Source organism: Delphinapterus leucas, chromosome 9 (assembly GCF_059928025.1).
Source record: "Delphinapterus leucas isolate spDelLeu-1000000601 "Yukka" chromosome 9, BTC_Dleu_Yukka2, whole genome shotgun sequence".
Classification (NCBI taxonomy): Eukaryota; Metazoa; Chordata; class Mammalia; order Artiodactyla; family Monodontidae; genus Delphinapterus; species Delphinapterus leucas.
In genome coordinates this window covers 16,071,439-16,097,881 of record NC_143137.1, presented here as the reverse complement: position 1 = coordinate 16,097,881, position 26,443 = coordinate 16,071,439, and the positions used below count along the sequence as shown (strand labels likewise).

The following is a 26,443-nucleotide window of genomic DNA, read 5'->3' as shown; positions in this document are numbered from 1 at the left end:
CTCTGTTATTTGCCTAGTGGTTTAGCCAGAAATCCTGATTCCGTTCCTTCTTGTTTGTGACAGAAATGGTGTGATTCCTGAGTCGCAGCTTCCTGAATCTTAGTTTTTTGATTATGGCAAAGGCAGCAACTCCTATAGTGACCCAGCTCTGCAGTGTGTTTTTAAGAGTCATTCCCAGGAGTTCAACCTAGAATCTATTTCTTCAGCTCTCTCAAAAATTGTGGGAACTATCTCTACCCCTTAATCAATCTCTCACTTCTTAAACTACCCAGATGGGATTTTGTTGTTTGCAACTAAAAAAAAATTGTTTTAAAACTGACCTAAACGCACTCTTTCCCTTGTCAAATTCTGCTCTCAGCCAACCCTTCCATAACTGTCAAAGGGTGAAATAAACTCTCACTAAGATTTTTCATTTCAATTCACACGCCAGAACCATTCTGAAAATTTACAAGCAAGTATAAATCTTGCCTCTATCTCCAAAAAGATTGAAATCTAGCGTACCTCAGATATCCTATTTGTTTGGATTAAGAAGCTTCATTTAATCCACTTAGGAACCCAACAAGAACTCATATCCTCTTGGAACATAACCTCTTCTTAGCATTGGATGCTCATCATGCACGGTCTTACTGGACTGGCATAGATGTAGGTTTATTATTCAGCCTCTTTAATTTAGCTGCTGAGAAATCACATTAGGAAGGCAGAAGAAAATATCTATTTTGGAGTCATTTAAGCAGAGCATTAAGCTATACAACAGAGCCAAAATTTTTAGAAGGCTATATGATACCCTAAAGATAGAATCCCAAGACAGGCCCACTCTCTAGAATAGGGTCTACTCTGAGTACTCTGTTAATTAAAGCAGGTTCAACATTATCATGACTTTTTATTCTCTTCTATATTTATTGACCTACTTTGTTCCATGCTTTAGGGCATATAGCAGAGATGAGAGTCACCACTGAGGAATCTACTGTGAACAGAAGACACACATGTATAGAGATATTAGTGGCACAATGCAAAGCTGGCATTGTAGAAGTAAGTAAAAAGCGCTATAAGAATACAGACTCAGTCTCAGGAGATTTGATAGGCTTAGAAGTCAAGGAAAATTATATATACTGCACAGTATACATTATACCTATTTTTATGTTCTCTTAGGTCCAAACCCATCCTTCTATATGCTGCTTTGGGATACTTCATGATTCCTTAGTGTTTTATTTGCAGTTACATAGCTAATAACTTTATATATAGTTAACCAATATTTATATTCATTCTCTCTGTTAAAATAATCAGTGTGGTTTTTCTCATGGCTGGTCCTGATTGATACAGAAATCGACAGGTATGAAACAGGGAATCAGAGCCTCATAGATGGTATTTAGGAATTGGTTTGGTTGTGCCCTTAGGTTTGAACACAGGGATGGGCTCCATGCCAATGGAAAATAGGATGCTAATAATTATGCCGTGCAAAGGCATCACAATCAGATGAACCCCTGTGGTTGACTGTGATAAAGTGCCTACTGAAGAAAGTGCCTTGAGAGCCCAGATGGCTGACGTTCTTGACCACTGTGGCAGCCATGATAACTGTGAGGACTGTGGTGTGGGCTGGCTTCTTCTGAGTACTCTGCAGTGATTAGAGAAAGAAGTGGCAAGCTCAAGTCTAAATTCTTATCAATCACAAATCACAAAAGAGAAGTTATGTGGCACCCCTTAAAGAATCTCTTATCTCTTGTAACCTCTGGGCTGACATCTCTGAAAATCAAACACAACATTTAATGGTGTGTGTTACAGAATTACAAACTATGTTGAAGTCACAACTTCACCAGGTATCTAATGTTCAAGTCAGGACACTGGGAAGTAGAGTTCCTGATATTTGAAAAGGAGAGATCTAGCTGGACTCAGACAAAACCCAGACACATACACCCCTGAGTTACTCTGAATTTCCCTCTAATACTCATTACTGACAGCCTAACCTGGAGCCAACTAGCAAAACAGAAATGTGTCTGCAGGGTCGCGACTCCAGCACCACAGGGTAGACTGTAGAAGGGTAGGTTTGGAGCTGAGAGACAAGAGTCTGGCACAAATGTGCAGCTCAACTGTATAGTGTGAGAGGTAGCATGACGTACCAGAAAGACCCAGTTATGCCGTTCTGTGATCTTAAGTAAGTCTCTGCCTTTGTTTCTGCATTTGCATATTGAAAAGAAAATATTGGACTAGATTGGTAGTTTAGTTCCACTTTTGTTTTGAGTAGCAAAAACCTCTTATCAAATAAAACCATGTATAAAACTCTAATATATAAAACATATAAAAATAAGCTGCTCTGATTATATTTTGTACCCAACTGGGGGACCTCCCCTTGCCTATTGTATCCACTCTGAGGTACCTCTTCAGGGCCCTAAGGCTCTACTGAACACAGTCAGTAAACCTCTCAATAGGATAATCTCTCAAGATCCTTCTTATTCTAAAGGTACCTGATTCTGAGATTCTTCATGTCTAACGTACCTCGTTCTTAAACTGCAGTCTCTGACCAGCAGCATCGTATCACTGGAGACTTGGCAGAAATTAAAATTGTCAAGGCGCTGAACTCAGACTGCCTGGGTTCACATCTCAGTCTCCCCGCTCACTCACCGTGCACCCTGGGAGCAAGGAGCTTACCCTCTGCTTTCATTTCCACCCCTGGAATTTCCATCCGGAGGGCCCTTCGTAGGAAGGAGGGAACTCACATAACATAAGAAAATCCCTTGGCAGGACAAGCAAGTCACGTTCCTGAGAAATTCAGAGTGAGGCACTTTCCATAACTACATATGTCAAGTGACCGCATGGAAGAAAACTTTATAACGACAGGCCAAGGTCACCTCACGTTAATAAGAGAGGCCTCACGTCTTTCAAACAGGAGGGAGCTGATTTCCAAAATGACCAATGGCAGATACCAAAGGGTCACGAGGGCCCAAAAGAGAGTGGAAAGCACTTTGCTGTAGAAACTGGCTGGCAATTCAAGAACAATAAGCCGGGGGACTAAAGCCCTCTGGGGGGGCGTGGGGTCTCAGAGTGGCTTCCCAAAGGATCACCGTTCCTACAAATCAGCCAGCTGCCAGATTTGGTAAGCATCGTAAATCTCTAAGAACACGGCTGCACTCGTGAGGTAACCCAGGTGTGTGGCCATGGAGGATGCTGGAATATGCAAGGCCAGCACTGCCTGTGTGCCAAATGGGTCACAGCCGCCCCTCTGGGCACAAGTTTCCCAGGCCCCTTAGTGGAACTGCTCCCAATTAACTGCTTTGTCTGTCTCCAAGCCCGCCTCTCTGTGGGACATGGGGTTCCTCTCAGGTTGGTGGTCTCTCTCTCTCTGTCTCCCTCTCTCTCTCTCTTATTTCCACACATGCATGGCAATCTTAATCAGACATCACATCAGTCCCCTAGAGCTTTTCTGAGACTATGTTAGCGAATCCATCACTTAGGATGTCAGGCTCGATGAAAAGAAGCCCTGGGTGAGTGGGGAGAGAGCAGGCTCCGGGTGCTCTCCTCCTCGTACCAGCCTTCGGATCTCAAGTGCTTTCGCCATCCTGGCCTCTGGCATCCTCAGCTCAGGGATCAGAATGTGATTTTTAGATTTCTTCCCGTGTGGTCATGGAGAATATCATATATGTTTGAATATCAAGAATTTTATAAACGTCGAAGTACCTCCAGCATCATACTTTCTTCTTTAAACTTTCTAACAGAGCAGTGGGTGTGAAAATGTGGGTAAAGAGTACGAGAGGAATCCCAGAGGTCCCCAGTGTGGCAATCCCGGTGGCCCAAAACTCCTGACCACATATGCAGGAGTCTCAACTTTGGGAAATCCTGTAGGCCTTGAAACTTCACTGACTTCCTTTCCATCCACCAGAAACTTCAAACTGTTCCTGTCCCACAGCAACAAACGCAGTAACAGATAACCATGTGTGTCTTTTCTTTCTGTCTCTGGATTTTATAGGGCCTTACTGAGAAAATACCTTAATTAAATACAGTACAATAATTATATGTAGAACACTCAATATGTAAGCAGTGATGGCTTGCAGGGTACTGTGCTATATTTAAAAAGATAGGCAGAGTCCCTTCCTGTCTTTGCAGAAAAAAGATGCATCAACACACACTGAGTGGCATAGGACCTGCGAATAAGGGCTGACATGAATAAGTACCCTAGTAGCTCAAGGAGTGGATGTTGAGCTTGGCCAGAAGGTTTAAAGAAGATTTCCTGGGTAAAATGGACTTGAGCCTTTCTTCACAAGAAGCAGTCTAGTGCAGAGAGCCCACTGGAGATGAAGGTTTGAAATGGACCAAGAATTTCAGCACCTCACATTTCCCATGCTGGCCCTGCTAGTAATTCCAGCAATTCCAGAGGCTTTAAAGCATAGAAATGAGTTCTTTTTTTTTTTTTTTAACATCTTTATTGGAGTATAATTGCTTTACAATGATGTGTTAGTTTCTGTTGTATAACAAAGTGAATCAGCTATACATATACATATATCCCCATATCCCCTCCCTTTTGCGTCTCCCTTCCACCCTCCCTATCCCACCCGTCTACGTGGTCACAAAGCACCGAGCTGATCTCCCTGTGCTATGTGGCTGCTTCCCACTAGATATCTATTTGACATTTGGTTCCTTTATACAGCATTTTACCACATGTGGCTCCACATTAAATATTAACTTTTATATATTTTACATATATTTTTATGTTTTTTGTTATAAAAATATATTTTATACTTATATTTTATGTTACATATATTTTATGTTACATGTATTTTAATATAACATATATTTTGTTACATATATTTTATATTTTGGGCTCATCATACATAATTTTTAGACAACAAATGGTAAGCGCTAAGTTTCATTTAACCTTGTGTTCCATTTCAGAGACCTGACTCACAGATGTGTGTGCTCTGATTGAATGAACACGTGAGTGAGCAGCGTCCACAGACATCTCTGAGTGGAGTGCTTCCTCTCCTTTATCTTTCAGGGCGTTCATTTCATTCACTGTGAGTTTATAAATGGCATGGATTTTGGGAGTCAGACAACCAGAGTTCAAATCCAGCCTCTGCTAATCACTTGGCTGATGACTTTCAGAAATCTACTTAACCTTCCAAAGACCTCGGTTTCCTTATTTGCAAAATGGGATAATAGCCCTTCAAGTGAAATAAGGTATTTGAAAGCAGTAAGCATAGCCCTCAATACATAGAATTAACTTCCCCGGCCGTCAGCACCCAAGTTTCTTTGTTCTCTGGCATTTTAGTGACTAGTGTCATTGTCTTTCCCTTTTACCTTACTAAAGGGAGAAGCTTCTAATCCCCCTATCTATCTACCCACCTATCTATTTCTCTATATATCTGTCCTCCCCACTAATATCTAAGCTATGTGAGTTCTGGAGTAACACACACACTAGCTTTCGGATCTCGCCTACTAACCCAAAGACCTTGTGCTTTACTTAACAGCTCTCAGCCTCAGTGTTCTCATCTGTAAAATGGGGTTCATTCGTTTCCATTCTTTATAGAATTATTGTAAGGATTAATTGAAGTCATTTACATAAAGGATTTATCAGAGACCCTGGCTCAAAAAATGTTAGCTATTGCAAAGGTTAGCTTTTTCTCTCTTCCATTTCCTCTCAGGAAGCTTAAGTCTCTAGAGGGCATGACCTGAATACCCATAACCTGAGAGTTCTTTTTTGAGTATTTCCTTAAAACTTGACATTGAAGCAAAGCACTCCCAGGGACTGAAAGCACACATCTCTGTCATTTCACTGAGACAGCCACTCTCCTCACAGAGCTCATAGTTCCTTTTTTGGCTGTTCGGCTTCCTCTATAATCACCGAAAACTCAGGATTTCTCCCCTGTAGGGTTTTGTTTTCCATTTTATCAGAATCTGACTGAGATCTCAGGCTGTTTCTGGGCATCCACAAAGGGTATTCAAACCTGCCCAGAAGAGGAGAGGGACAAACTGCCAAGATCTCAGGACTCGGAGGCTGGGCGCAAGGCCTGGGTTATCTTGCTGATGTGGGCAACGCCTGCTGCGTGGTCTCCAGCCTCTCACAGCTTTGCTAGGACTCACTGACTCTATATTTTTCTACACTGAGGTTAGGGTTTAAGTGACATCAAAGGGTCAGAGGGAATGTTAAGATGGCCTAGGTCACTGTTTCAATCCATACTCAATACTACTGCCCTCTTTGATACCCTGCCCCCCCGGATACATAGACCACTAATTAGGAATCCGCATGGACGAGTTCCCATGACATTCTAAAAGGCAGAAAACAAATCCCTCCCTTTTTCTAGCTCTGAAATTCCCTTGCACATATATATACGTATGCTTGATATGTGCTTGGAAGATACAAACACATGCATTCATTTCTAAATGACAACCCCTGAGCATCCTCAATTTTATTTTTATTATTGTTATTAATTATTATTATTTTATGCCACGGGTGAATAAAATAGTCTTATTATTTCTTTTCCTATTCACCTTTCATCGTAATTCACCCACACACTCACACACAGCCCTTCCCCATGCTCACATTCACTCCTCACTCACCTGATAGAAAAAATAAAAGCCACACATGGGGTCTAAAATCCCTTTTTAAAGCAGAACATTTTAGTGTCCAACTTAAAATGCAAACTGTATTTTCTAACTATTCCATTCTGCTGTTTTCCTCTTAGAGTTTAATACCTGGCCCTTGTGTTAATAAATATATATTTTTTATAAGATTATGAACACTTTTACTCCATATACTTAAAGCCATGGCTGGGAGAGATTTTAAAAAAAGGGAAAAAAACTTCTGGGCAGTGTTTAGGTAGGAGAAAGAGAGCTAAAACAGGAATCAGGAGTACTGTAGAAAAAAAATATGACACTGGACACTGAATAGAGAAAAGTAAGTAAACTTTTATAACATCGTGGGGTTTTCCCCAAGTTTGCATCATTTGTTTTCTCTTGATTTTCTGACATTAGCTTGTCAATTGAATTTCATTCCTAACAGCAGTAGCCTTACACAAACCAGCACTCTGGCCTCTCGGGCCCTGCAGCTCATTGTCAACCTACCCCACGGGAGACCTTGTTATTCCTCTTTAGAGGTCTGAGTGTGATGGTTATTCATCTCGCAGAGCAAGCTGGGATTGGGGGGACCCTCTGTGTTAGAACTTCTGGCTTGATTTTCTGTAGACTCAAAGTCAGCTCTGAGGTGAACTGTATGCGCTGTGGCTCTGTAATGAGCATTCAACAATGTGCTTTGTGTCCACAGGTGTCCCATTCAGAGCATCCAAGCTAATGGACAGTTAAGGAAATGACGCAACAGCTGGCAGGCCTCCCCTGCTGTTGCCAATATTGTTTTCATGCTCTAGGCGGTGCTGAATTACAACACACGCGCAGCAAAACTAGCACAGAAGCCCCACGTCCACCACTCTCTGCTCCTCCAAACTCTAAGGTGAATACCACTTATCAGACTGGCTTCGGGCAGCCTCCTACCTGCATCAAAGGAGTGTTTGCTTTGCAAGAAGATAATCCTTTAAACCAAATATGGCTTGAAGTTGTTTGGCTTTAAAATAGTTTTTAAACTATTCTCTCTCTCTCTCTCTCTCTCTCTCCATATATATATATATACACACACACATATATATACACATATACATGTATATATGCACATATATATTTTATTCCTATTTGTATATTATGAATATATGAATAAGAATGAAATGAATATACATATATATTCACAGTTTCATATTTCACCACCTAAAAAGAGAACCCAATGTCTTTGTTTATGCCCATGTGCTAACTACAAACTTCATATGGCAATGTTTCTCTTGTCATTAATAGTGCTTATCACTGATGCCAAGTTCTTACATGATAGATGATAAAAAATGTTTTACATGTGGATTTATAATTTCTCTATAGCAATATTATTTTTGCTAGATATTTACTAAAGCTTGAGAAACTTTTTTAATGAACATTAGCATATGGTTCCCTCTCCTTGTCTAAACCCTATTTAATATTCATTTCTCAGTTGAGATATAGCCACAGACTTTGGAATTCAAACATATGATCCCAGATTTAAATACATGTAATCAGTAAACATAAAATATTGTTTAATGCTTAAGTCTTGAGTTAAGGTTCTATTCATAAATTTATTATTAGAGTTTTTATTTGTTTTTTTTAAACAGACCATACGTGACTAAGTAAAACAGTATGTTTAACATTAATAACTGTTTAATTTCCATAAATATATTGTACTTCAAGTTACAGAATAAGAAGTTTAGACTTAGTTATTGAAATTGTATGAGATAACATTTTAACAGTTGTTTTTATCCCTGCACGGGAACAGAAAAGAATTTGGTGGAAACTCAGTAGGCCTTTCCTGATACTCTCCTCCCTAAACCATCCCTCCTTCCCTTGACAAACACAATCATTCTCCATCTAACTACCCTGTTTTATTTTCCTCATAACTTACCACTAACTGAAATTGTGTCTACTTATTTCGGTCTTCATTCATCAAGAATAAAAGCATGTACCCTCTACATTTTCACCCTTGTGTTGCCGTATAGTATAGTATGTGGGCATCCTATAAATATTTGATGAGTGGGGCTGCTTCCCTGGTGGTGCAATGGTTGGGAGTCCGCCTGCCGATGCAGGGGGCGCGGGTTCGTGCCCCGGTCTGGGAGGATCCCGCGTGCCGCGGAGCAGCTGGGCCGGTGAGCCGTGGCTGCTGGGCCTGCGCGTCCCGAGCCTGCGCTCCGCGGCTGGAGAGGCCACGGCAGTGAGAAGCCCGCGTTAAAAAAAAAAAAAAAAAATTTGATGAGTGAATAAATGGGTAGATGTTTTCATCTATACTCTATTTTTAAAAATACAAAATATATAATCTCATATAGTTATTTCTCAGAAGTAATATATAGACAGATATATACAGGCAGTCACTGCTTTACACAGAAGTGTGAGACAATAAAAATGGTCACGTAAAGTGAAACCATGGAAAGCAACCTTAATAATCATTGGGAATAGTTATGATTGTTCCTTGAGCTTCAAAAATCTTTTGCCAAATCATTAAAAAAATCTTACTATCAGAGGTAAATGTATAGGGAAATAAAGAAATATAGCAAAGTTCATACTTATTTAGTATATGGTAACTTACAACATTAGAAATGTTAAGATTTAAAGTGTTTCATTTTTTTGGTAAAATACTGATCAAGACTACTTTGAACAGCTTGCTTTCTTTTTCTCACTGTGTAAATTACAGTACAGAGTGAGCATCTTTTCTATGCCTTGGCCAATTGTCATATGCCTTTCTAGGTCTGGATTGGCCTCCGACGTTTTATTCTTCATGCTTTCAACATCTTAAAATATACTTGAGAATTAAGTGAGCTTCTTGCCAGCATCAGTCCCTTTGGGACATCTTCATCCTCTTTGTTTTGTCTCCCTTTCTCATTTATACAGACAAGCGTGGCTCCACTAAGTGTCTTAGGCTGCATAATGCAGAGCCTCTCAATTGGCAGCAGTGTCAACGTTCCCACCTACAGGTATTTCTTCACTAACTCCATTTATGTTTCATTTGAATTTCACTTCCAGTGTTAAATCACCTCTCATTTCTTGCCTGCACATTCATTTCTGTTGGCCAATTTCTTCTTTAAATTGTCTGTTTTTGAAAAATGTCATTGGGTTTATACTGGGAGACAAGGAGGCAACAGTACTCCATGCTTCACTGTCTGTGCATAAAATGAATAACAGATGCAGAGGGACCAGTGATGGGCAAAGGATGAAGGAAGTGATGTGACTGGTCACTGATCAGAAAGCAAATCTATTATGGAGTGATTTGTGGACTGAGGAGCTAGCAGTTTAATTTGTACTTTATGCAATTATTTATAGTTAATATACTCAAATTTGAACCATGCTGCTGGGGAAGAGGTGCTAATTAACTAAACTGTAGTAACAAAAATTCATGCACATTGGAACCATGCAAAACAAAAACTGCCTGCAATTGAAAGTACCATTTCTCTCTCAAACTTTCACATGACTTCTATCTCTATGTATGAGAGAAGCTACTTTAGAAATGTGCAAAATCGGGTTTTTACCCTCAGAAGTCATGTATTAAAAACAGAGGGATCATACATTCCTTATTGCCTTTCCCTGAGAATAGAGAGCTGTAGATTTTTGGTTAGTGCATAGGTCAAAGAAAACAAGATGTTGTCACTGTGCTGCTACATATTTGCATGTATTAGCCAGGATCAGAAATGCATGAATCAGTGGTTTTCAAACTTCATCATGTGTTAGAATCACCTAGATGGATTATTAAAACACAGATTGCTGACCCCGCCCTCCGAGTTTCTGATTTAATAGGTTTGGAGTGGTACCTGGGAATCTGCCTTTCTAATGAGTTCCCAGGTGAAAGTGATGCTGCAGATCAGGAACCACATTTTAAGAACCACTGACTTAAGCACATTCGGAATCATGAAGAGAAAGAAAAGAATCGGGAGACTAAAATCTGGCAAGAGCACAGAAGCTAAATCAAAGTGCTTTGGGTATCTTAGAGATCTTTTATTTTAGGCTTCTAGTTTTACAATTAAGGAAGTGGAAGCCTGCAAAATTCAGATTATTTAATTCAAATACAAAATTAACCAGACTTAGAGTCTGGTCTAAAACCTAGAATCTATAACCAATACTTTCTGGAAGATAGCTAGCACCATAAGAGACCCTATTCTCAATAGCTATAAGGTGAAACTATGACACACACACACACACACACACACACACACACACACACACGAGTTTCTCAAACTTTGCTGCATATGAAATGGCCTGGTTAAAAATAAATATTCTGATTAATTAAGGTTCTGATTTCAGAGGTGGAGGATGCAACCCCATGAGATCCAAATGCATGTGAACTGTTCTTTAAGAAACTGCTTTAGAATTGTGTAAGCCAATGTTTTAAAGCACAGAATCTATACAAAGGAGAGAACAGAATGCCAACTTTTTTTTGAATTATTTTTACAAAATACTTTTACAGACTATGAAAACTCCCCAAACTATCCTATGAGATGGATGAGGCACCTTCTTGGAGAAACCTTGGTCAAGCCTCCTCCATTCTAGAAGCTTCCTTTTCCTCATCTGTATAGGGGTAAAATTATTAAAACTGATCTCAGGGCTTCCCTGGTGGCACAGTGGTTGAGAGTCCACCTGCCGATACAGGGGACACGGGTTCGTGCCCCGGTCCGGGAGGATCCCACATGCTGTGCGCGGAGTGGCTGGGCCCGTGAGCCATGGCCGCTGAGCCTGCGTGTCCGGAGCCTGTGCTCCGCAACGGGAGAGGCCACAGCAGTGAGGGGCCCGCGTACCGCAAACAAACTAACAAACAAACAAACAAAAAAACTGATCTCATACAATTGTTCTGAGGATTAAATGAGATAAAATATATGAAGGCAATTTGTGAAGGGAAAAATATTACATGGGTTTTAGTTGTTAGCTTCATTATAGAGAAGCCTAAACAGGATATGATTTTTTTTTAATATCAAGTGGAGAATCTGCAGAAAAAAAGATTCTTAATTGTATTACAATAGGCTCATCCTGGCAGAAGCTTACTTATTGGTCAAAGGAACCAGAAGAGGTAAAACCTCTGTAAAATCACAGGACTTCACCTTCACAGGCCCCAAATTACGTGGAACAGGACTTGGAGACTAAATCCTAATCTGGAACAATAAAAAATATAATATATCCTAGGCTCCATGGTTTTCTTAGAAAACATCTTGTCTAATCTCTGTCCCCAAGACATTTCCTGCCTCTTCTGACTCTCCAATGAACTGGGGATTGGAAACCAGACAATTTTGACTTCCCGAGCTTTCTTTTCTTTTAGCGAAGCTAAAAGAATAATTTTTAAGGAAGGAAAATGAAAATGATCCATTTACCTCGACTCTGCCCTCACTATGAAGGAGGATCCTGGAACTGGAGAAAGAAAATACCAGAAAGGGAGAAAGAGTCTGCCTTCCCACAGACTGTTGGACATAAAGACACTTTCTCCCTTTGAGGGCCCATCACTTGTTTTTCTCCACATATTTTAATCAATATTCGTTGAGCCATAACAATCTGGCTTCCACAGTCACTCTGGTGCTGAGTTTCATGAGTAACTACTTTTTCCACTGGCTGCAGAGGTAATGAGTCTGTACCTGCTGGCAGAAGATCATTCCTTTGAGCAAAGCAAAATCAGCAGTTTCAAGGAAAGTGTGGGCATCTCAGTGTGGTGATCAGCCCACATCTAAAATGTAAACAAAGTACAGAAAGCAACTCACAGGCCAACTGATCTCTTTTGGAGGGTGTGGCTTCAAACCATTCCATGTGCATGTGAAATGCCTAGACCTCATTACAGAGTTTTCCTGAAAGCTGATGCATCCAAGGAAACATTAAAATAAGGACCAAAGTCATAACATATATTTCCCAGAAAATAAAACTGTTAACACGGCCTCGCCTCATTCTAGCAAAAGTATGTCGCAAGATCTCTTGAGGAGGAAGGTATAGTACTGAGCTCGGGGATTTGAGTTAGATGGGAGCCTGGTCACCACCGTCCACCACATGCCTGAGGCTCCTTCTCATGAAAAGGTCTCCTAGACCTTGAGGGTGCCCATGAAGGTCAGAGACCTGTGAAGCCTGAGTCCGGCTCACACTCTGTTCTGAGGATAATCCAGTCTCTCCACAATTCCTTCTAGCCCAGAACACTTCCCTCTTCCCCCCATATCAGCTCTTTCTCTAGACTTCTTCCATCAGTGGCACTGGAATTCTTTCAAATTGGTCAACATCTCATTTTTCACTACCCTATCATGCCCCTACCTTCCATCCTAACATCTAGACTTCCATCCTAATGTCAGATAGCTTTTCTTTTCCTTCATAGTGTCTCCAGAAAGAATTCCTCCTAAGTACCTACTTATGTCAAGGCATCAGAAATCCATCCATCCATTCATTTATTCATTTATTCATTCTTTCAGACATTTGGTATCATGCAAAGCATTGGGCTAGTTAAGTAAGGGAGAGACAGTCATTTAAAATAACCACTGTATGGTAAGAATGAAGTCAGGATTCACACTCTTGTCTCTACCGAGAACTCCCACTTTCTCCCTTATCTTTTTCAGTCTTTAAACACAAGTCAGGAGACACTTCCTCTTGGAAGCCTGCCCTGAATCCACCCCCAGCTGAATTAGGTGTCTCTCTTATGGGCTTTCAAAAGTGCCTATCTAGATCATTGCACTGATATTGCATCCATTTTCTGTTGATGTGCCTGGCCCCCAACTAGACTGTGAGCTTTAAAGACAGAGACTGTGTTGTATTCATCTCTGCATTCCTAGTACTTAACATAGAGCCCAGTAGACTGTGCTCATTGCATATTTTTGAATGAATGAATGAATGGATAAAAACTATGAAAGAAAAATCATAGAAAGTTGTGAAACAGAATAAGGAATAAGTATTCATTTTTAACTAGAGGAATGAAGACAATTTTCATGGAGGAGATGGTATTGAAGCAAAGCACTGAAGCGTGAACAGGATTTCCAGAATTTGGAAAGATCAAGGGCTTGGGGGGAGGGGTGGTACACAGAGGATTACTTTTTAAAACCTAATGGATTCTCTCCACCTCTAATCTGTTACTTCTCTGAAAATAATCTTTCTTATACTCTAGCAAAGTTTTTTGTTTTCCTTCCTTGCTTGTGGAGAACCTTCAGTGATGCCTTACTATCTATCAGGATAGAATCCAAGCAGGTCAGCTTGCCCTTCAAGGGTCTTGCTATCGTTACCCAAAACTTTTTTCTAATCCTAACTTTCACTCCTTGGCCACCCACTGACTGCACAAATCAGGCCCTTCTGCTCTCTGTCCCCCAGTATCTTGCTTTTTATCATCTCTTTGGCGTTCCTCTTTCTCCATCCCTCACCTACAACGCCTTCCCCGTGCCTTCTTGCCATAGACAATACCACTCTGTCTTTGAAAACCCTACCCCCTTCATGCAGCCTCCCTTTTCCACTTCAGATTGGAATACCTTCTTCTTCTAGACAATGTGATAACAACTCGTTTACCATTTAATCATCGTATGGTTTTCTAACTATAAGCCTGCTTTGTCCCCCTTATGAGGACCGAAATAAGGTACCTACAAGCTAGGATAATGGATGGTGGCTTTTTGTAACATGCACAGTGTTCCAGACAAATATTCTATTGATGAAAAATTCTTGATAACTTATGCACTACTCTAAGGATGTATGAGGAGTCTTTCCTTCAGGCAGACATCTTATTATTCAGCTACCAGCAGATGGGGGTGCTTACCCTAGATATCATATTTAATTTAATGAGAAGAAATAAATTATCTATTATCAGTGTGTCTACGTTATGAAATCACTAACTTTGCCTATGTTATGATATAAAAACTTGCTACTTTCCTCCTTCATTGATAGAATTATAGTTATTTTTACCTCTTCCGTGCAGCCAAAGTAATGGCATTTTTTTTAAACTGTGTGACTAGCCCTTTAAGATAGGTGCATCTTTTTCACTGTTTTTACCCTTGCCCTCGTCATCGTGGGGCTCCTTCATGCTTTTCAGCCTTCCAGGCTTTGCCCCTCGTCAAACCACATCAATACCAGTCTCAAACCTTAATCGTAAGCAGCATCTACTGGGATAAAGGCTCAATACTTCACGTAAAGGAGCAACTTCATCACACACAACAGGCTGCAGGGCATGGAGAATCCATCACCTAACCTTTCCCAGCCTCTGTCCATCTGTGCCCCACTGTTGGATATCCAGGCTTGACAGTGAATGCTTTCCAATGGGAAACTGTAGCAGGATTTTTTTTCCCATCCTTTGGTCCCTATTGTATGTTCAGCTGCACTGAAGCTAGCTGCTAATCAAAGCCAGAGACTCTCATACACAAACAAACAAGGCATTGTGGTCTCCCCTGGGGCTGGAACACAGCAATCCAACAAACAATTTGGTCAGGTGATAGCAGCCTGGAGGAACAGACAGAGCATTGCCCAGACATCCTCCTGTCTTCACTCCCCCCCTCCCCTTCCTCAGCACGAGCCAGTCGAACCACCAGGCCAGGAGAACTGATGCTTGAGAAAGCAGTGGAGAATAAAACAATATGCAATAATATGCAGTCAGAAAGGTCTGGTCTGACAACAGGATTCTTTGTCCAAGAGAGTGTATTCTCTAGATCATAGTGAGGTAGGAATAAAATACATAGCATGAGAGCATATTCCTGGATGCAGGAAAGAGGAAGAAGGAAGGGATTGGACCAAAATATCTTCAGATGCTCACTGGGCCCTTGTCATAGGACAGTGGGGTGGCGGTGGAAGAGTGTGATTTAGGAGCTTTTTTTTTTTTTTTTTTTGCGGTACGCGGGCCTCTCACTGCTGTGGCCTCTCCCGTTGCAGAGCACAGGCTCCGGACACGCAGCCTCAGCGGCCATGGCTCATGGGCCCAGCCACTCCGCACGCAGTATGTGGGATCCTCCCGGACCGGGGCACGAACCCGTGTCCCCTGCATCGGCAGGCGGACTCTCAACCTCTGCGCCACCAGGGAAGCCCTGATTTAGGAGCTTTGTGGTTAGATATATTTGGTCTACAATCTCAGTTCTACGTCTTACTACCTCGTGACCTTGGACGAGTTACTTAACCATTCAGAGACTCGGTTGCCATTGTTAGTAATGTTGGGGAATTGTGCTCAGAAAGGAAAAAGGAGGGGAATGCTAAGACAAGAAAGCAAGGTCTTCAGCTTCCAGAAGTAGCTAGTGATAGAGGATGACGGCTCCTCCCTGGCCCTGGCAGTTCCTAGGAACACAGCCTCAGAGGCACTGGTAGCTTCTGAACTTTGACATACTGCCATGTGTCCCCAGAGCACATCAAGGCAAACTAGGGATGCCCATGGCCAGCATGAAGCCTGGATACAAGATGTCTTCATACGACAGCAGGAGCTGGGACTCTGGGTGCCTGCACATTGATAATGGAAACATCCCTGGGTATGAAAGAGCAGAAAAGCTAGAGATGCCAAAGAAAATGATTGCTCACATCACAGTTTTTGGTTAGGGCAGCCAGTTAATGTTAAATCTTGCCAGGGTTGGTGGAGATTGCAGGAGAGAGGGGAAATTGAGTAGGAACTAGGTTAAAGGTTATCTTAATTCTATGAAATGATAAACATGAACTGAGTACCTGCTATGTGCCATTTGTTATTTGGGTAGTGGTAACGAGAAAGAACTAGAAACAACTGTCTAGCAGTACAGTATAGAACAGAGAGGTTCAGTGGGAAGATGCAGGACCACTGAAACTCAGAATTAATATAGTGACTTTCTTTAAATACAAAGGGTAGACAATCCAAAATGATTTAATAATTGAAGCATCTTCATATGGAGACCTACAAATGGAAATAAAATCAGTTAGATGCTATCTTGAGGAATCTATTATAAGATCTGCAGATTTACTTCAGGAAACACCAGTCAATATTTCCATGTCTTATCCTTTCTAGGAGGTACCTTAAATGTCCCTCAGTTGCACATGGTGCTCCTCATTGGGTATGTCCACATCCTCATTTCAGTAGAAGTCAAGTTTATCAGATAAGCCACGGTCCCGTAGCTTCTCCATTTCCAGCTTCTGGGAGAGAATTTTTTTACTTGCTCCTTAAAGCCTTACTAACTATCCTATACTCAACTGCCACATTTCTCACCTCTTCCAGCTCAGAGGCTCCCGGCCTCCCCACAGGAACTCCAGTCTCGCTGCAGCGTTAGGAGTCACAGTAGATACAAATATTTGAACATTCTCAAGGGACAACGTGTGATTTTGCTTAAATTCCACCAAGAATAGAGATAAGCAATCCCATGTCACGTTAGACGAGTAGTGAAATCTATTCCCTTTTGAGGAAGGCAGCCCCTAATACTTACGCTGATCTTCCTCACCAAAGAAACATTAAAATCACCTTAAGAAGAGTGGTCACACCTTCCTCTATTCTATACTTATTTTCAATAGTTGCTCAGGTTCCAATAGATGATGATAAATCTGGCTATACCTTGGTATGGACTTGGAAGTTAGACAAGGAGAGGGGTCAATCTGAGATGGGAAGGAGGCAAGGAAATAATATTTGTTCTTCAAAATTAAACAATTTTTAACAGGAATGCCCAAGTCTAAACGTTTTTCTGATTTCAACAGCTATTTAATGTTACACATTAGAGGCAGCAAACGGAAGTCAGGGTAGAAACCTAACCCAGCAAACTAACTAGTGTGTGTGTAGCTAAGCCCTGGGCCTGGAGGGATCCTGTTGTGCCCATGAAAGGGAGCCTCTGGGTCTTTTCCTTGGTCTCCTTTCATGATCCCCCTGCAAGAGTGGGGGAAATATGAATAGAAACAATGGGGTGCAGAGTGTACACTTTATGGATTAGTTGACTCCAGTGACCAGGTTGTCTAAGTCATGGCCCTGCATCCAAGATTGCTCAAGTCCTATTTGAGGCAGCAACTCTTCACTAGAACAACTGATTGATTCTGTTTTGCCTCTGAGAGGAACATGGAGGGGACAGGCTGGTTCCTGTCCTGGAATGACTTCTTGGCATTTTTATACTAAGAGGCATGTAGAGCTTAGGAGATTTAGAAAGCAAACAAGACAAATCCACTGGAGAGAAACCTCCTAACGAACCCCACCAGAGCCAGATGGGCCAAAAGGGCCCAAAGAGAGTTGCCGAGCAGTTCATCCAGAGTGGAGGAGACCTCAGCGCTATCTAGTAGAGTTTTCTGTGAGGTCTGAAGCTCCTCTCCCCAAGTTCATGCTTGGCTTCTGTCTATCAGATTTTTGGATGTTCTCCCTAAGGTCTCAGTTCAAGTCCACTTCTATTTCTTTTGTGTTCTTGGTTCTGCTGCCTTTGAAGTTAACTGCTCTCATTTTAACCTCTTGCAAGAGAACATCACTGGATGAGATGTTGGAAACCCACAGTTAGCTTGCTTTTAGGAAATGTGGATCTAGTTAGAGAAAAGTTGGTAGAAATCCACCTCTACCAACTTATTCCTGCTAAATTGCTTTTGATCTGTTTCTCCAAACCAAATTCATTTATGACAGCCTTGAAGGACATCTTCAAATCCCCAGATATCATATATCAGAGGGCAAACTCTGTGATCCCTAACCATCAGACTCAAACCACTGTTTTAAAAGGCTAGAAATCATTTCAGGCTCAAGTTGGTGGGAATCCCAATACTGGCATAGACAATAAAAGCCTTCCACCCCTCCTCTACAAACAAGAGTGCGGTTGACAAACCCAAATTTGATCTGACTCACTTTAAACTAGAGCCAATCTGTACTCTATTCATTCCAAATAATAATAGAGCAAATAAATAATTCACCCAAGGATGCCAAGCCCTGGAGTGACGTGCATCAAAGAGGTTTGCTGCCCCTGCAGGTTTACCCACGTGCAGTGCATTAGGCCCTCTCTTCTTAGCCCAGAGCAGCTCAGAAGTTCCGCAGGCTCCTGGGACCTGCTAAGGGGGTGAGATTGGACCTGGGTGGGATCAGGCAGCTGTGGCTTCCCTGGGGAGACTTTTACCCCTGGATATGTATCTGGAAGGGTCCTCAAGGTTAAGAATGGAAGATAATGTTTACTCAGCTTGACCTTTAATTTGTACACACTAAGGTCCACAAGATTATCTGTTCCGTCTAAACAGCACATCCTTTGCTGGGAGAAAGATTATTTGTTTGCTTCATGGGATTATGTTTGTTTGTTTGCATTTTTCTATTTCCAACTTTTTAATGAGAGTCCATCAGATTAATTTACTAAGCTTTCTTTATGATTCAAATTTACCCATGTCAAGCTAAATAAATTGAATTTCCATCTTAATTGGCCCACTTAGTAGAAACAAACGCACATGTTAATGTGCGGAAAGCTATAAACATATAGCATACATCAATTACTATGTTGATCTAAAAAGCAGGACACACAATTATTTGTGCAACTATTTTCAAAGGTTAAATCAGAAAAACTATGAAAGTGTATCAGAGTTAACAGTGGTGTCCATTTTGAGCAGGATTATAAGTCATTTTATTCCTTCTTCATAATTTAAAAAAATTTAATATCTTGTAGCATGGACATTTTTATAGAATGAGAAAAAATAATATGTTTCTCCAGGTATATATTTGTGTTTTCCTAATAACAAACATAATAATGAAAAAACCCTTATTGTTTTTCACATCATTAAAATTAATCAAACTTTTCACAAGTTTGAAATGAACTGAGCTGTATGTAAGATTCTGTGTTTTGCCAGAGTCATTGAATTTAACAGTTAACTATATATTGTAATCAAGAAAAGAGGTTGAGAAGAAAGGCTTTACATTATTGTTTCAAAACTTAAGTACCTCCACCAGTTAAAATAACATAATAAACTCCCTGCTTTCTTTCCTATAGCAGCTTCAGGCTTCGTCATTTGATGACCTTGGACCATATCTAAAGAAATATCCTGTACCCAGAAGGCAACATTCTTTTATAGAAAATATTTTTTGAAGAACTAAATTGGCCCTTGCATAAGATTCTCCAAAGCTGCAGGATATTTTTTTAAGCCAAAGATCCAACTTCTGACTTAACATGGACACCCCATCTGGCCAACTGGAAGATGCCCAGTGGAAGCCTTTGGATGTTCTAATGCTCAGAAATGAAGGCCACTATGTGTTACAGCTTCAGCAATGATTCTCTGCTATGGGGAGCAATAATCCCATGGGCAGGTTTAGAACAGGCCATATTATTAGCAAATAAGGAAGGCCATTATGAAAACATTATTTTAAAGTTTTACATGGTCTCCATTTGTTTTATCCTGAGTGGAGACTTTCTCTGTTCCCTAAGATTGTTACTGAGATATGTTCCGTATTGATTGAATCTGGACTCTGAGGCAAGAGTCCTTGGCTCCTTCCTTAGGCAGCCCAGCATCTCCCAGGAAGCCACACAGATGGATGATCCCTGCTCTACTTCCCTTATGGTGTGGAAAGGCACATCCAAGGGAAAAACAGATGTTCAAACCTTAAATAAGAGAATACTCTAGCATTCAGAAAGCGTATTAAGTTACATCTTTCTCATCGTAAGAATGAAGTTTCCTAAACACTATTACTATCACTTACACCCTCGCAGGGGAAGGCTCCAGAAGAAGCACTGGTGAGAGGCCTGAGATCACACCTGACAAAGGGCCTTGTATTCTTAAGGGGCTCAGTCAAGTCCATAGCAATTCGGATGGTGGCTGCAAATTTCTTTTATAGATAATCCAACATTGTAAATATGACTCGCACGTGAAGATACAGGAGTGATCAGCTTTTGCAAGCACATAGTAGGAAGTGTTATCGTCAATGACCTTCGTTGTGTGTTTTAAGCTATGCATGTCATGATTAGAGAGTTCTGATTTCTTGCCTGCTCTCCCAATTTATGGAACTAAACACTAGAGACTGGTCACTCAAAGTGAGGTCCCCAGGCCAGCAGCTGCTATCGCCAGGGAGCTTGTTAGAAAGGCAGACCCTGAGAGTCCACCAGAGACCTACTGAATCAGAATCGCATTTTAGCAAGATCTCTAGGTGACTGACAAGCACATTGAAGTGTGAGAAGCACAGCTATAGTATAAACAAAGTGCTGCTAATCAACTGTAAAAACCTATTCTCACTAAATTGTGAGAATAACCGATTGAAATTTTTGGTATGCATCCTTTACAACTCTTAGGAAGCCCTATAACATAATATTTAGTAAAACAATTCATAACCATTTTAGTTTAACCTTTTTTAGAATTGTCTACTCACTTTTTTTTTTCACTCTGACTCCGACTTCCTTTTCTTCACACCTGTCACACATCTTTCCTCCTACCCGCTTCATCTGGTCAAACTTACCTTTCAGCATCTTAGGCAATCTCTAGGGGTCCTGAGAAAATGATAATGACAAGCAGCAGAACTGGGGAAAGAGACAGGCAGGACTGGCCCCACTGATTTCATTAACAGTAGCTTATGTTTCGTGTAGCAGTTTACAGTTTATAAACGGTGCATTGTTACGATTTACCTTTACCACCAGCCCGTGAGGTAGGCAAAGCATCTATCGTACCATCACCCTCAACACCACCATCATCAACATCATCACCGGCTTACAGATGAAAACCCTGAGGTTCCAGGAGATACAGGGACATACTCAGCATCCGGCAGGACTGCGATGAGATAAATGCAGGCTCCTGAATCCAAACCTGAACTCTTTCCTCTGAGCTGACGGCTCCATGATGGCAGCAGGGCCACGGCACATGGCTATGGGTGTCACCAACATCAGCAATGAGATGGCTGCACCTTGGCTTGGGAGTGCCCTGTAGGCGAAATGCTTTCCTAGACACTGTAGGAAAGGCCAAGGTTAACAGTCTGATTCGGGGACCTTACATGTCAAATTCCCTGGGGCCTGGGGCATGATCACATGTTCCGTGTGTTTCTTTTCAGAAGGGCATTGAGAGAGAACAGTCTGAGACTAGAGAGGGCAGAAGCATTTCAAGAAGAAGAAAGTCTCACCTAGGTTTCTGTTTGTTTGTTTTCTCATGCCAGCTGGACATGAGAAATAAAGCAGTGGGGGAGGGAAAGCAAGGGTGGACTTTCACGGGGGGCGGGTGGGCAGGGCTGCATCCCCTAACCAGCATTTCCATTGTCCTCATCAAATACTCCGTAGCAGTCAGACTCTGGGTTCTGTCCTTCACACTCATTTTCTAGATTAATATTCATGTCAATCCTTCCTAGGTATTAGTGCTGTCATCTTAGGGATAAGGAAATTGAAGCAAGAAAGACCACGATATTTGCTAATGGTCGCACAGCTAGTAAGAAGCGTAGTTGTGGTTTACCTTGATTTCTTTAAACTTAGAGCTCAAATATTGGAGCATTACAGCTAATGTTTCTAATACATCACCTGCATCCAGGTGCCCTGTCACATGTCCATCTTCCTTGACTCCACCTCTCAAATCAGAATCTCTGGGGATGGGCTCCAGGCATCTGGATACTAAGACATGAGTTATTCTGATAACACCGAAGAAAGGAAACCGCTACGCTGGGTGATTTGGCCGCTTACTCTACATACACTGAAGTTTAGGTTTGACATGAGAGGCAACTGAGAAAGAAAATTAATTAGTCAGAGGAAGATATGGCATTATATTATAGAGGAGAAAAAAATATCCAAACTAGGAATTTTAAGATCTTTTAAGATCGTCAAGATTCTTGTATTAAATAATGGGGTCATCTTAACCTCTTTGAATTTGTATCCTTATCAATTAAAAAAAAGAAGTGCATGGAAAAATCGCCCAGTGGATGGAAAATTGAATGGGCCATAAACATCAAGAATGGAGAACTTTCCAAAGTGAGGCTGTGGCCCAAATTCCACTCAAGCCAATTGACTCTGGAAGGAAAAAAGCTGGCCCAGCTTGTAAAGAGAAGCGCCATATCTGAATATTATTTTACCCCAGGGCAATGACATGGTTTTGTGTCAAAAGGAAACAAAAGTTCTCTGATTATTCATTAGAACTGCAGCCAAAAGAGACAACATTCATCACCCTTAGAGAAGCTCCACTCAGCATCCAAACAAGGGCTGTTGGGAGGCCTGACTCACCTGATGCTTAAAGATGAGCATCTCTTTAAACTGGACTGACCTGCACTCAGGTGTAAACTGATCCCTGATCACCCTGGGTGGTCTCAGTTTGGGCATTACCTTTAGGAGAGAAGTCAAGGACAGCCATCCTATTCACTATGTCACAATATTAAAAAGTGTAAGTGTTGGGAGAACTGGAATTTATAATCTGAATTCTAACTACCGGCCCTCAATCCACCATTAACTAATACACCATTTCGAACAAGCCACCCAAACTCAGTCTCCCGAGAAGATTTTGAATAGTAATAAAATACCACATGGCAAATAAGAATATGATCAGAATTCACATGAGAATGTCATTTAAATAAGAAAGCAAGAGTATCTTCAAAAGGAAAAAAATATTTAAACCCCAAATACTTAATTTCTAGGATTGATTTTATTGATAAAAGTGATTAAATTATTTGGGGACCTTATTTCTCTCAAGTTATTTCCAATGATCAGGTTCTGTGAAAATTCAAACCAGGCCACTAGCTTTTCTAGAGTAAAAACATCAAAAAGGTTCATTAAAAAATGTGGGTTCTGCCACATATTGCTATATGTGAAGACTGAATAGATACATGGAAATTTTCAATAAATCAGTAAATTTATTACACCCAATACCATGAAAAGAGGTCCAGGAAACCACAAAGTTATGTATTATAAACATAATATATTGTACTATAAATATTTTAAATATATGTTATCATCCTCATTCTATATAATACCCCATCGAAAAGTCAGAAAATAAAAAGTCACATATTAACTGTAGTTTCTTTTCTCTCACACTCTAGCTTTGAAAATACAATACCTTTGTACGGACAAGCAAACATCTGGAACACAGCACCTAATGCGTTAAGTATGGCTTCAGGTGGGTGTTCCTTATAGAGGCCTTACCCTAAATGATAAAAAAAAAAAAGTCCTAGAAGAGGCCTGGGAACAGGAGGAGAGGAAAGATCAACTTCTACAGATTTAAAATACGATTAGAGAATTAAAAGCACCAAACTTTCTTAAAGCACAAAATAATGGTATTAGAGGGTTTTTTCACAACATAATTTTTCAAAAGCTCATCCTCTAATTTAAATGAGAAAGTACAAATATTGCCACTCTAAAATAACTCATGTCCCAAAGGGAGGAAAAAAGAAAATACCACTCCAATGTTCTTAGAATTTAACTGGACTATAATTTTTTTTTAATGATTTGGTCTTTAGAATGCATAATTTACTTAAAAAGGAACATAATGAAATGGAAAATAGAAGCCTTATTTTCTACGCTGGGAGACACCTCTTTTGTTTCACTCCCATTACCTTTCAATATTTCAAATATCAGTTCATCCCCAGATGATCAAGGGGTTGAAAAGGGCTTTGCTGTTTCGTCAACTCCACATTTGCCTGAGATCATGAAATTGCTTCGTTATGTTATTAGTTCGAAAGCTCCTCTTGATAGTTCCTGGACCTCCTCCCAGGCCCTTCCCTCCAACACACACCCGTAGGTCACCTTTCTCAAGTTGTTAAAGCAAAATGCCTTAATAACCCTCCAGATGAAAACAAAAGACGCCAAAAGGCTGGAACTTTGATTTCTCTCGAATTGTTCATTCTCCCCAACCATCACCTCCCCCCACCACATGCCACTCCTACTTTTTCAATGTATCCCCCAGACTTACAGAGCAGCTGTTAACAGAGGTAGGGGTGAGTTAACAGGAGTGTAGATAAACTCTGTGTGTGTTCTGGTGTTCCTGCGTGTTCTGTTAAAGAAAAAGATGTGTGTGTGTGTTGAAGAGAGAGCAAGTTTTATGTTCTGTGTGTTAAGTAGAGAAGGGAAGGAGTTAAATACATTCCTCTCTTTTAAAATATTTTAACTTATTAGAAACATCAACTCAGAAACTAAGAATCTAGCAGATTGGTAATTAATATACCCTAGCTTTATGTGGGTGAAATAAAAAGTTCAAGTGTCTCTGTACAGGGCAGTTCTTAAAATTATTCAAATGAGAAATGGGATTCAAGGTGTGTCTTTTAAACTTTGGACGTAACCATTCCTAGAACCTTTCCTGGGCTGGCAGGCAGGACAAGGAGTGCCCGGATGCTCTGCGAGGGACCCGCAAGGTCAGCTGGCACTGGGAGGCACAAGCCCCCACTTGGTACCTAGAAATGCCAGCTAAGACGCATCAGCTGGCAAGCCCTGGGGCAATCCGGGAAGCAGGGGAAGGATGGGAAAATGAGCCCTGCTTGCTCAGGCTGCCTTTCTCTCTCTTCTCTACCCAGCCACAGACACACCTACTAACTCAGGTTTTACAAAGAGCAAAAAAGCCCCTGCGTGTTCTCCATTCCGCTGGAAGCAGGAACACAGTCCAAATGCGCACATAACATTACAAAAGCTTCTTTCCTTCCACCCATCTATGGGCACCCTGACCAGACGCCCCCAAAATATGCCTCTGGAGCAAATCAGTTTTGAAAGCAGCCGCACCAGCAAAGACACCAGCAGCCCCTCTCCCACTCCTACCACGATCATCCGCGGGCACCCAGAAAAGTGGCGGAGGATGAAGGGGAAGTCGATCGGAGAGCCCTCGGAGGAACCGCGCATTCCCTTCCACTTACTCGGAGTTGCAAACGTGCCGCGTGCGCTCAGGCTGCCTTTGTTGGTCGGGGCGAGGCTTTCTGCCCGGAGTCCAGGTACCCGAGTCACTGCTGCTCGCGGCCGCGCCTGTTCCCCGCCGCCGGCACGCACGGTGGCTCACTGGTCTCTTTCTTCCCCTCTCCCCACTTTGGCTTTTCCTGTGCTCTGCGGCTCCCTTGGCGGGATTTTCGGACTGGAAGGCGGGGAACCAGACGGATCCTGCCTCGGAGTGGAGCACGCCCTGCCGGGGAGGGGACGGAAGGGAAATGGAGAAAATGGGAGGGAGGAGAGGAGCTGGCAGGGAGAATACGAGGGCTGGGCGAGGGGGGGGCGGCGCGCCTTTCCCTCGAGAGCTGATTGGGAAACTTATTAAAAGCAGGGTTCACCAGGGGCAGTATCTCCCCACTCGCGCCAGCACGCGGATTTGAACCCAGAGGCCAGAGGATGAAACCCTGTTTCGTTTTTAGCAGAGACAGATGCAATATCTCTTTCCCAAACTTTGTGCATGATCTCTCTTTTAGGTGGGTGCGCACCCCAGTTTATCAAGTAGCGCATCTTAAATGGACGATTGATGGCATCTTAAAGTACAGTTTGGGCCCCCGGCGATTCTTTTTAAATGATATTCAGGGTGGAAAAGCAGTCTTCAAGACCAGGCTCTCATTTGTCCCCACGCCTATCGCCCTCGCCCCGCACAGCTTCAGTCACTTCAGCTGTCAGTCCCATCCCACCTGCGCGTCACCACATGTGCAAAGGACTTTTTTGCGCTTGTCACAGAGTGACAGATGTCTGAAAGTTCCCAATTAAATGCCGCTTTCCTTTAGGGGGCTCTTTCCTTTTCTGGCTTCCTTGGTGCATTTAGTGACCTATTTAGTGACATGCCTTTGACACCCAAGAATTTAGGGGGTTAACGAACGTAGCTCAAACTCCGAGGTTTGTAAAACTCAGAGGCTGGAATTCTGTGTCTTTCTGGAATTACATTTTTCTTCGAATGAGGAAAGAAGCTAAGATAATATTCCTAGGATTGTTTAAGTAACACATAGATGAGTATCTGTGATATAGATGAAAGTATTGCACAAAAATGATTAAGTATAAAACAAATTTGCCCAAACATTCTCAAAAAGGAAATTTTGAAGTTCTCCTCCGCTCATCCGTTTTTTCCTGCTCTTTGTCTTGCTGCTTTTACTTCCTTTCAGCTTATCATTTGATGGCGCCCACCCCAAAAGTGGTTGCAAAAT

At 41.6% G+C, this 26,443-nt stretch overlaps 1 protein-coding gene across 2 annotated transcripts in view; it reads right to left on the bottom strand.

The window, feature by feature from the left end:
* The window catches only part of PTN (pleiotrophin), a 93,661-nt gene extending 67,571 nt beyond the window's left edge, over positions 1 to 26,090 (bottom strand). The window contains exon 1 of one of the 2 annotated variants that reach the window (XM_089917352.1): positions 25,190 to 26,090. The gene's annotated coding sequence lies outside the window, so the exon portion shown is untranslated. The remainder of the gene's footprint in view (positions 1 to 25,189) is intronic. The other variant, XM_089917351.1, reaches the window with a different exon arrangement.
* Positions 26,091 to 26,443: the final 353 nt, after the last annotated feature.